This window comes from Nipponia nippon, unplaced genomic scaffold, assembly GCF_047370975.1.
Source record: "Nipponia nippon isolate SJK-2023a ecotype South Korea unplaced genomic scaffold, ASM4737097v1 scaffold_4, whole genome shotgun sequence".
NCBI classification, from domain to species: Eukaryota; Metazoa; Chordata; class Aves; order Pelecaniformes; family Threskiornithidae; genus Nipponia; species Nipponia nippon.
Genome location: NW_028262358.1, coordinates 34,903,677 through 34,912,783, shown reverse-complemented (window position 1 = coordinate 34,912,783; position 9,107 = coordinate 34,903,677).

The following is a 9,107-nucleotide window of genomic DNA, read 5'->3' as shown; positions in this document are numbered from 1 at the left end:
TCTCTAAGCTTATGAAGAGTTTAATAGTATCAGACACATGGGAGCCTACAGTCATTTCATTAATAACTCATAAAAATGCAATAATGCTTGAAAAAGAGAAGCATTTCCTAACTTCCTAACCCAAGTCAGTACAAATAAAATTGCTAGATAATAGGAAATGATGAAGAGCTAAAAGTGGTCCATCATCCCAACCTAAGTCAGCCGGTTCTTGTCCTGGCTCTGGTTCTTGCACCACCAGAGGGTTTGTGTCCCTTTCTGTTGTCATTGCTTCTGTTCTTGTGTGAGCAACTGGTCAAGTTGTCTGTACCCACCTGCCCTCCAGCAAGCCTTTCTTCCTCCTCCACTGGCTGGTGTTTTCCACAGTCTCTTCTTCAGGCATTCTTCATCTTCTTCATCCAAAAATCTGTCTATCAAGCAATCTTGATGTATACTTCTGTAAATCTTGTGTTGTCTGTACAGCACCTTCCTTCCCTTCCCCATCAGACCCATGTTTTGATTGTATGACTTTCTAGCTGACAGTTCTCCTCTTCCCTGAGCTGTGAAAGCTGGTATTTCATGGCAGCAACCATGCTGTTGTGTCAGATTTGAGGATAACATTCTCTCCCTGGCAGCTTGTCACTGAACCTCTTTGGGTCTTCTCACTGCTGCGGTCTTCATCTCCTCCTCTCCATCCTTCAAGTAAATAGAACTCCCCTTCTCCGATTCTTTGTTGGTCCAACATCTGGGCTCAGCAGTTCCCTGTCTGTCAGCTGTGACCAAAGGCAGGAGGTGTCCCTTCACAGTCTCTGGCCATCTCACAGCACACGGCACCCACCTGCTGCACTGAGACCACAGGACGTGCAGGTGAGAGACTGCCCTCAGATCCCCCACACAGCCACTGGTGAGCACGTGGGATCACTGGTCTACCTTAAACACAGACCTGCTCTTCAGAAGCAATCTCCAAATGGGGAGTTACCAGCACGGCTGCACAGCTCCCACTGCAGAGGAGCCCTGCCAGTGTCTCATGCCTAGTGAGACGCTGAGCACAGCTGCCCTGGCCATGCTCATCCCTCAGCACTGCTGCCTGCTTTGGGACCAGGCTTGGTTGTTCTGCTCCCTTTCTCCCATCCTCAGAGATATCTCCTAGCACAGAGTGCCGGGTTGCCCTGGCCTATTCGGTCTGATGAATAATAAAAAATCATCCCTGCTTTTTTCAGAGCCAGGGGAGGAAAGATGAGTGGGACAATATTCAGGTGTTTTGTTCTTCTGCAGCTGAGTTTAAGAGAAACCCTCAGGCCCTATCTGCAGAGTGGCAGACCTGTGCCTCGGCAGCAGTCCAGGACCCATGCCTGATTATTTCCTATTTGAATAAGTGCTCTGGCATAAGGGTGTGGATGCTGGCAAGACATCTGGGGAAGGATCTTGGATACATCAGCAGCCCAGATTCCCAGGGAGAAAAAGCGTGTGGACTGTTGTGTGGCAGAGCCGCAGGCTACAAAGAGTGCTTGTGGCTTTGAGTCCAAGGCAAACAGACCCTAAAAAGCATTCTGGCTAATGTGTCCACATTGCCAGGCCAACCCCGCTGACGGCCAAAGAGGAGAAATCATGTCTTGGTTGTATTGTCACTGCCCTTGCTATAGTATTGAGGCACCTCATGCTTTCAGGAGTAGAGGACTGCAGGCAGCGTGGGGAATAAACACTGCTTGCCCCGAGGAGACGACAATTTGCCTGTCAGCCAGCTCCTGCTAGCATGCTCCCGTGGCTCTAGTTCCCCAAGCGATCCACTCTCCAAACTCTGCTCATACTAGGGCTCAAACCCTGTTAGACTGCCCACTGCCCCTCTCCTCACTCCTGGGAGAACATCTTAGTGGGAATGATGATGACATGCTTTGGCTGGAAAGACTCGTCCAGCCGCACCACAGTGCTGGTTCCTGGTGGTGGGTGCTAGGGACCAGTGCATGCCACGGAGAGCTATCCATCTGCTCCAGGGCTGACCTGCACAAGTGCACACGCAGTGGTCAGTAGAGATCACGAGACACCCTCTGGACTGAGACACCCCGCCAGAACAACGAAGCATACTAAGGTTAGTGACTTTCTCAAGTCAGCGGCTGGGAGATATCCAAGGAATGCAATGGGAATATGAGTCTGCTGGGATGCTGCCAGCGACTTAGGATCACATGCCTACATGATGCTTAATATGCCATGCAGTGCCTCTGGGCATCTGATGCCAAGCAAGGCCTTCAACCCGGGGGCCGGGCACTGCACAGTGCAGAATCCAGAGCAGGGAGCTGGAGTGGGGCTAGCAGCCTCTAAAGGGCTGGGGCTAGCTGCCCTGGCCTCATCCTCTCCTCCACCTCCCCTCTCCAAGGCTTACCTGCTGTGCCTTGCCTGTGGGCTCCTCTGTGCACCCTGGCAAGGTCCTCCATGAAGCTATGGGGTCAGCTCTGGCCTTTAAACATCATGCAGGGCTGCTGGTGATTGTACCCAGTGACCACCGTTTCCTTTGCCTCGGAGTATTTCAAATGAAATAGGTATCTCTCGGGGAGGTAACGTGGCTGTGGAACTAGAGCTAAGGCACTGTGGGCAGATATTGGAAGAAATCCTTCTGCCTTGCTACCTGCTTTAGGGCTGAACTGACTTGTTCTGCTTCCTTTCCCCCAACCCTCAAGAGAGATTTTGTCTACAGAGTGTTTGGGCTATTACCAGCTTTGTTAAACGCATCTTACCTGAGGCTGACATCACCCTCTTCCATCCCTCCAGCAGCTCCTTTTATATCATCAAAAGGCACTGGGTGTATTATCAGGCAATGCTAAATCATGAGATTGCCTCAACTTAAATGCATGTTTGTAATGCTTGAAGCTCCAGAAAAAAGTTTAATACGTTGAACCTGGTGTGTCTGAATACTTGATATCAGCATCAGAATGAAGAAAATTCTTCCCTACCAAACATATTTCTGAAATCTTGCAATTTCTGCCCAGATTTATGTTTTTGAGTGCCTGAGCTGTGTTTTTTAAATGTTTGTGGGTGGCAGGAGCATAGCATCCCAGAGAAGAAGTCTCAATAGACAGAGGATAACTGTCTCCATTATGTGATTGTCCTGGCTTGTAAACACAGAACGTCATTTAATACAGTGTAGGAGGAGCATTTTCTTGCTTTTGTTAGGCTGTGAATGACAGGTTGTTCTTCTGACAGCCCAAAGACATTCAGCAATATGAAACTGTGCTCTCTAATAAATACAGGGGCAGGAGGTACCCAGAGAAATGCCTCTAGTGGAAGCTTTTGGTCTGGTCACCGTAATTTATTTTTTTAAGTAATGTCAAGGCATTAAAACATAACATGAGCCAAAAAAGATTTGTTAGCTGTCCTGGATCAGGGACCACTGTTCCAGACTGTTTTTACACAGGTCTCAGCACCGCGGGGTCCAAACTCCTAAGGTTCCCTTCACAGAAATGATATAGATAAGAAACCCTGCCTAATGGGCTGAGAGTATAAAATCCAGAAAAGCTGGTGGCCACGGGAAAGACATCGGTGGCAAAACATGGCTGCAGTGAAGAAGGATTAGAAGAGCAAGATTTATACGATCATAGGTGTGTGGTAGATGTCTTTCTAGATTTGTGGTGAGGAAAGGCTGCAAAGGAGGGATTAATTACTGCAGAAAGAGTTAAATAAGCTCCGCCAGAGGCAACAGAGAAGGAGAAAACTATGACAAAGTGTTGTTGTTAGCTTCGACAGTCAACATGTCATAAAAAAGGTGAAGTATTTGTAAAATTCTGAATGACAGAAGTCCACAAGGTGTGTCATTTTAAAATAGACACAGGAGTGCAAACAGAGCCCTGCATAATGTTAACAGAGTTCACGGAAAGTAAATGGAGTAAAATCCCATTGCACAATAGAAGGGTATCCAGAGTGTGCAGTCCTGTCAGCTTGCCAGCAGTGTGATATTTGGGTACGTTACAGACAAAGAAGCCCTGCCCTGTAGACATTTGTACTGCGGATGCTACTGCTTTGTGGACAGCCAGCTCTAAAATAAGGTAAGGACTGGGCACAATTAAAGGAACAAAGGAAAACAGGCTTGACAAAACCCTTATTGTAACAGACCACAGGCAAGTTTTCTCAGGTCCAGGGGGATTATTGCAGTCAGTTGCAAAAGAACACCCGTGCATTAATACCTAGAAAAGCTCCACTGATGGCCCTGGCTGGACCGTGGGGTGAAACAGAGCTTAGGCAAGAGGGAGAAGTCAGAAAAACTCCAGAGACTTGGGAAATTACGGAAAGGCAGTTTTCCCAAAGGACTTCAAGAGAACTGAGCCTTTGCTTAATTCTGAGATAACTGAATGCAATAACATCGTGGCACTGTATTCCCACGGTGCAGCTCCTGTGAAGCCAGCCCTAGCAGGCAGACCCTCAGGCCGGGTACAGTTGTGTGTGCTTCAGTGATGCGAGTGCTTCTCCGCATGGGGTCACAATGAAGCTCTGGGAGGGACATGCCAGCTCACAGATCCCATCTGTCCAAAACTGGGTACCTCCTATTGCTAAAATTATAATCTGGCCACTAGTGAACAAGCCCTGTGAATAAGCAAGTATTTGGTTATCTCCTTCAGGCTGTTCACTCCTTGCATTTGGCAGGACCTCATGCATATTACTGTCATTGTTTTGGATGCTTACTTTCTCCCTTTTGGCACGTTTTGCTGTGAACTCAAGAAGAAAGCAGGAAAGCCGTTCTCAGATTCTGCTTAAAAGAATTTTTGAAGGCCAGGACAAGCTGCTAGAGGGAAAATCTGTCAGAATGTTGATTCTAAGAAAATCAGTTGATGTCAAAATTCAATGCAAGAGGACAGATGCTTTGATGTTGGTAAACCAATTCTTGGTCCTTAGATGGATGGAACTACAGGAATAAAAAGCATTATTATTAAATCAAACACTGAGTTATTCAGAGGCATAAAACAATGAATTACAAAGGGGGAGGCCTCAAACCTTCCTTGCGATAGCACACCAGTGGATCGCTTTTGAATGTGCTGGGAAGGCTGATGACCTTCCGAGCCAGGGGAAGGCTGATGCCGTTCACAAGAGTGTTCCTATGCTCTCAGGCTATTTATCCAAAATGCTGAATTTACAAGCCACTTTCCAATGAAAAGAATAGGACCTGTGTGAGGCTTCTTAGCTGAGAAAACAAACAAAACGAAGAGGAAAGAAAAAGAAGAAAGAGACCAGCCCTCTGACTTTTTTATCACTTTCTGCCTTAGGACATGTGCTGTGGCAAACCTCTGTGCACCTCTGGGGTATATTGGCATGCCCTTGTGTCTACGGAGACTACAGTGAAGCTGAAATAACGCCAGAAGCCCCCTTCACCCCCTCCATCTCCCCTCTTCTTCTGCCCGATGGCTCCCCTTTGGATGCAGCAGTAACAGGGAGCCTACGCCCAGATCCTCAGTGCAAATCCAGGGAAATCCATGAACCCTCAGGTTTGTGAATTGGTGGGGTCCCATTTGTTTCACTGACATCTCACAGCCCCCTGGGAGCCTTGCCAGGAGGTTCCTGACAGGGCCTAGAGGACTTGTCGCTAGAAAGCACTTCCCAGCCTACGCCAGAGGTAAATGGCGTTGTTTTCCTGCTTGCATTGTGGTGTTCACAGTCCAATTTACAAGCCCCTCTGAGCTATTAGTAGTACAGTTGATAAGCCAGGAAACATTACAGAAGCTGCCCCCTGCATCTGTGATTTATGATCCTTGCTAAATATAAAGCTCCCAAGGCTTGGCACACCAATATTTTGGAATGGAGCACATGGAAATATTTGATGGATTGGGGAGAACAGATCTCTGTGGCCAGTCACTCACACTTGCCCTTTTGTGAGCAATCTGTCTTTCCCTGCAGCAGACAGTGGAATTTGGGCACAACAGCTGGAGTTTCAGTATCTCCACATGCTTTATTCGTGAGGGAGCCTGGATCTGAGCCATCCAGGCACTGACCATCCACAGATACGACTGTAACATCAGCGTTGCAAGAGCCTCTCTGAGCTCGGAGGGGCTGTGTGGAGCACATACGTCCCACCCCGGACGACACGCTCTGCACCATAGCCTCGGTGGCACCTCTGTGGAGCGCATTGGGAAACAAGTTGTGCTACTGGGACTCCACATCTTCTCCTGGCTGTGCACTGTGATGGTGCCTGCTTAGCTGAGGGGCTGGTGTTCCTAATGCGGGCTCTTCGGGCTGCATCTCTGTAAGAGTAGTAACAATCACCACTCAAGCCCAATAATTCCCAGGCTTCTTATAATGGCATAAATCTGGGACATGGAACAGTGAGATGCACCAGTTCAGGGAAAGGAAGAGAGGCCAGTGAATAACCGCCAGTGAGCAAAGACTCTCTGGATTGAACAGGGCAAGCAGAGCATCCAATGTGTACACACACCATTTTGTGTGCTGTAGGCTTATATCCCCAGCTGCTGTAAATCATTTTAGTTCTGCTGCAGCAAAGGGGTTTTTTCCAGCTGAGAATCTGGTCTTGGGTGGAGCTATGCCAGATCTGCATCACCCTGGATATGGATCTGACAAGCAAGGTTTCAGATCTACCACAGAGGTATCCAATATTTTGGACAAATCTCTCAACGCAGTCCTCGTTTTATCAGCCCACGGTATGTTGTTTGCATCAGAGGAGGAATGTAGCAGAGGAAAGGCGTGTGACATTTTTACTGTACCATCAGGTCTATCTGTGTGGCAGATGTCCTCTGACCTGTCAGATGGTCAGGCTGAGCCACAGTTTAGGAACCTCGGTGGAACAAAGTAGTGTGCACTGTGGAAAACACACAAAACCTCTCAAAATTAGAAAAAAAAAAAAACCAAAACAGCAACCCTTTTTACAAACCCTTTCACAGTTCCCTTTTGTGCGTTCTTTAGCATCTAACATTTATTTTGGAGTGGGGCAGAGAGGTGGATTGGCTGCTTGCCTGCCTTCTGGGGTGGAGAGCTTTGCATAAAAGGAAGGAGAAAGAGAACATCAAAACCAGATTGAGGGGAAAACAAAGTCACCTCTTTGCAGAGTGAGCTTACAGTTTTGTGCAAATTCAGGATATAATGGTTATTTTCCAGCTATTACTATTCTGAATTTGTCCTGCTGAATAGCCTAGTGGAGTGGCCATGACAGAGTAAGAATGCATATGCTTGTTCTCATAGAAGGAAGATTGAATTTTAACATGAAGTGGGAAATAAAAGGTGTGTGTAGCTAGTCCTGTTGTGTGTAAACCACTGGGTACTGGTTTCCTTGCATGGTTCTCCATAGTACTATGTATTGAATCACTGCCTCCCAACACACAGGTTCAAGCTAGCAATGCAAACCTATTGTTCTAGCTGATTGAATTTCTCCGATATATTTGATTCTACAGCATACCAGAATGTCTCTGAGATAAGGGCTGGTTCAGCAACCGTCTCAGCAGGGGAAAGTCAGATTGCAGCCTGGAATGCCTGCCCTGGGAAGGGGGGGCCTCACCAGGGCGCTGGAGCATAATAGCGTCTTTCTGGTCATCAAGTCTACCATTCAACAGCTAGACAACTGTTGCCTTCTCCAGTAGGAACACATGTACTCTCTGCACCACCACACATAAGACATAGTATGACTATGGGACGCCTCCTAACATCCTGAAAATAGTCCTTTAGAAAAGGACCTGTAACTAATGTAAAAAAGAATCAAAAGTCACAAGCACAAAGTACAAGAAAGCAAGACTGGTGTAAGCTATTGCTCATTCTCTATTCTCTTGCACTAGCAAAGGACTTGTTAAGGAAAACTCCAGTAATGCTCAGCCTTTCTCCTGGAGAGTTGTACCAAATCTCTGCAGTGACCCTTCAATGGAAGAGCTCTTAGAGCCACCTGTTTGTTGAGTAGGAAGCACAAGACCAGACAATAAATTAGCAGAGCTCTAAACTTCCATATAAAATGCCCTGCTTCCTCCTGCCATGCCTACAGACTGCATTTTGGCCTGGGTGCTTCTTGCTCTACATTTTGACGAAGCCTCCAATTCCCCTTTCCCAGACAGCAATCTGCCAGCCAAAGCAGGTACAACTTAGTCTCAAAAATGTCAAACAGAAAATCATACTACAGGCAATGTCAAACTGTTGTGTTTATACAGCCATCTCTGCTTCTAGTCACTACCACTGGACAAAAAGACGCCCTCTTCAGAGACATCATGAGTTAACGTGGCTTGCCAGGTCATGAGAAACAGCCCAGTTACATTCTTATCCCTTCAATAAAAACTTCAGAAGAAGGACACCCCTTCCAAAGCTAAGAACTGCAGAACTTGCAGGTATGGCATAGAGACACTCTTAAGTTTTTAAGGTCAGAAGGGGATCATTTAGTTTTAACTCACACATACCACAAGCTACTAGAGCAACCCTGAATTTACACTTGCTTGGATTACAGAGGAGCCTTTAGAAAACAGACGGTTTGATTCAAAGATTATCCATGGCAGAGAATTCATCAAAACCTTCAGTGCATGGCCCCAGTAGCTAGTTGACTGCTGCCTCGCTTCTAGTTTGCCTCTTTCTTTACCAGATATAAAATCTTGCTTTGTCTTCACAGGCTTTTCAGTCTAGTGGATAATTGTCAAATTTCTTTTCCCCTAAAGATGTTGATCAAAACACTCCTGTCTTTTTTGTGGATCTCACCATAAGTGTCAACTCAACGTCTAAGCGTGGGATCCACCTAGCCTAACTAGCTACCTAAAATTACACCTCTGGTCTGAGCTGGCTTTCTGGCCTCCCTTTAAGCTTTGGAGAAATATAGGCTTTTTTAGGGGGCAATTTGTCATGCCTAACACATATGTCACACCTCTCTAAGGCTGGATGAGACTTTATTATTAATTATTATTATTGATGGAGGTATGTCTTCTTCCAGGCCATCAATAAAAAGAGAGTCTAGAGCTGAAGTCTGGGGGAATTCTGCAGGAAGTAGGTGAGAAACAGCTCCCCATTTAGAATGACACTTGAAACCCTACCTATTAGTTGACTGTTAATCGTTTCAAGGGTGCCTTGTATTACATATTTCCTTAATAAAAATATTGTGTGATACCAAGCCAAATGCGTCACAGAAGCTTAGGTAAATCACATCAACTCTTCTTTCCACTGACTGAGTCTGTAAATCT